Source organism: Pteropus alecto, unplaced genomic scaffold (genome assembly GCF_000325575.1).
Source record: "Pteropus alecto unplaced genomic scaffold, ASM32557v1 scaffold52, whole genome shotgun sequence".
Lineage (NCBI taxonomy): Eukaryota > Metazoa > Chordata > Mammalia > Chiroptera > Pteropodidae > Pteropus > Pteropus alecto.
In genome coordinates, this window is record NW_006433941.1 from 1,310,280 (window position 1) to 1,313,733 (window position 3,454).

Consider the following 3,454-nt stretch of genomic DNA (forward strand, 5'->3'; position numbering starts at 1 on the left):
ATAGCAGGGGCACCTTAAGCTTTAGTTTTAAATGGGGTCATAAGCTAGGGCCTGAAAGATAAATTCAGCTTGCAGGTTCATTACATTTGGCCAAAACAGAGTTTAAAATTTAAATAATTTACATAGTTTGGAGCGGGGCAGATATATACTCTACATTGTACCACAATTCCCATTACTCTCTATTACTTTGGGGTCTTTTCCCCTTTTTTAATTCTTGAAGGCATTGAGTTTGTTATCCATTTAAAGCTGAGAGGAAAAGAAGGAAAGTGACTCAGGAAAGTGGCTTCTGCTCAGCAAAACACTTTAACGGATCATTTTAGTTGTGGAAAGAGAATCTGTAAAGCCAGGTTTATTTTTTAACTTGGGCACGTGGATAGATGTTGCCACTCATAGCAGTGGGAACAGTGAAAGTGAAAGTGATTTCCTCGGGGGAGGTAGTGACTTAAAGGAGACATGTTGAGTTTGAGGTGCTTGTGAGGTAGATATCTAGTGAAAAGTAGAATCTCTGGGCCTGAAATCCTGCATAGATATGGCTATTTAAGGCTTTCTGCATAGTAAGATCATCGACACAAGGGTGTAATGTTAGCAGGGGGCATAAGACCAAAGCCTGAGAAAACGAGATGTTTCAATTCTTGTATTACTTGAATAAGAGCAACTCGCAAAACTACTGACCACTCTCTCCTCTTAAAGGACTCTCTTTCAAAGCTTTATAAACACAACTCTCTTCTGATTTCCTTTCTTGGCAATGAAAGAAGAGTCCGTAAAGAAGAGAAAAAAAACAAACAAGAAAATGTAGGAAAGTGTCAGAGAGTTTCAAATGGAAGTAATGATCAATTATAATAAATAATGCAGAAAAGGAGGAGTTAAGGATTTTCAAAATGTTCCTTGAATTTAGCAACGATGCTTTTTGTGACCAAGGAAAGAGTAGCTTTGGAGGATTGAAAAATGTCAGAGCTTTGAGGAGAGAGTGGGAGGTGAAAAAGAGGTGACAGCAGGTAAAGACAACCCCTTCAAGATGTAATAATAAATAGCATTCTGTACAGTTTTCAGGGGAGCACTCATACTCATGTACACTCATTAATGTGTATATGTGTATGTGTATGCATGTCCTATGTAATGGCCCAAGCCAGGGGTCAGCAAACTTTTCCTGAAAAGGATCAAATAATAAATATTTCAGGTTTTGCAGGCATGTGATCTGTGTCACAACTGTTCAACTTTGCCATTGCAGAATTTTTACAATACATCATTTTATGGTCTCTGTACATCTCTTTAGAACAGTGGTTCTCAAAATGTTAAATTACATCAGATTCACTTGGAGGACTCATTAAAACAAATTGCTGAACCCCACTCCAGAGCTTCTGACTCAGGAAGCCTGAGCTGGGACCTGAGAATTTGCCTTTCTAACAAGATCCCACATGATGCTAATGGTGCGGGCACAAGGAGCACACTTGGACAACTACTGCTCTAGGAATATTAGATCTCTCCATTAAAATGAATTGGTCCATGGAAAAGATCATGCTTTCTATTTCATTTAAGGTTAACTCCACCCTCTCAGGCAACTTCATACAGCTCAGCATGCACAACATAACATAAAACGTAAAGCTGCTGCTGCCTTCCTAACGTATGACAACCTGCCAGCAGAGGTAAAGCTAATATATAAATATTTACTCTGGGCTTTTTTCTTCCTAAAGACGATCTCAGCTACCAGGGCAGGAGAGGATCATCTAAATACTTGAACATAGTGGTGTGCTGATAAATGTTTAACAACTGGCTTATGTGATGATTTGTAGCATTTGCCAATTTCTGTTGTGTAAATACACCCAATATGGCTGAGTTCTAGCTACCAGTGCGATGTCACCAAACACAGCATTGGGTAGGATATGCACCATCAACTCCTGTGGGCCAGTGTAAGTGGGCTCCAGCCCACCCACATGTCACCTCTCTCAGGATGGCTAGGGAGAAGATGGTGGTGGACAAGAAGATTATTGCTGCTGAACATTCAATGGCTTGACCCAGCTCAGCACCTGGCCTGTCTGATTTTCACTGTGGGTCTCAAGTCTAAAGTGTAGAATGCTGAGACTACTCTTCCAAAGGTTCTAGTGAACACCAGCCACTCAAAAACCTGTCCTAGCAGTCCTTCTCTTGCATCCAACCACTCTATCCACTTATCTTCTGAAGTATCCAAAGAGAAAGATCAAGAATAGGACCTCGGCCTTGTTTCCACTGAAATGACAGAGGTGATTCAGTTTTTATGGCCTCTGAGAAAGGACAAGGGCAATATGCCCCTGTGGCATAGTCTCTCCTGGTTGTAGCCATTAGGTTTTCAGAAATTTCAAAGAGATAAAACACAACTTTCAACCACAGCTGCCCATTAGAATCACCCAAGTAGTGTCATTTGTTTTTTAATATACAAAGACCCATTCCCCAGACCTTCTGGCTTAATTAATCATGAGTGGGGATTCAGCTTCAGTATTTGTAATAGGTGTTTCTGATGTGCAGCCAGAGTTGAGATTCCCTGAATTAGAATAGAATCATTGATCATTTGTCCAAAGGGACCTAGACCCAAATAGTTCAACCCTCATTTAAAAGATGAGAAAATTAACACCCAGAAAGATTTGCTCAAGATTCACAGAGCTAGTTAATTGCACTGTGCTTAAAGTCTGCACCCTATGACTTCCAGTGCTCTTTCTGATATGTCACGCTGATTATTTTGGTCTAAAGGCAATGGCACCAAAAATATTTGGCCTTCCTGAACTTTCCTATGACAAAAGCTTGGGGACTCAGGTACATGGCCTGGTGCCCTGTATTTCCTAATGTTTGCATTAGGAGAAGACAAACAAGGTATGTTATTGCTACCCACCCCCATCAAAACTATCAATAGTACATTGTCTTTGAAACATCTTTCTCCCCAATCTAAGAGAAAAGGTCTCTGGCTTGGCATGCCTATAAATACAAAAAAAAGAAAAAAAAAAGAAAAGAAAGAAAAGAATGATTAAATTTGCTTTTAAGTTACCAAATGCACCATGCAGGTCTGTAATTGACCATGAGAGTGTCGGGAAAATATGATCTATCCTCTATAAATCAGGAAACCTTAAACAGGCTCTCTAATCGTAAATGCCGATCCTGGCAGTGTCCAAAAAGGCTCATGTTTATAAATTGTTCCCTGATGTTTTAAGTAAGTGCACAAACACAAATCATACTAAGGACTTCAGAAAAGACTTAGCTGTGTGGCAATTTATTATAAGCAGTGTAATTTTCATCAGTCAGGCAGCCCAAGACTGTAATTACCTCTCCACTGAAAAGAGTTACAATTGCTTTCATTACATTTTCCTAGTCATATGCTTGTCTAGATTGCACAGAGACACTGAATGGAAAATGCATTTATTTATTGTTAGTCCTCCTAATGGCTCGTTACTTGGTTTCTAAAGATGTTATCAAGTCACTTGCTTTCCCT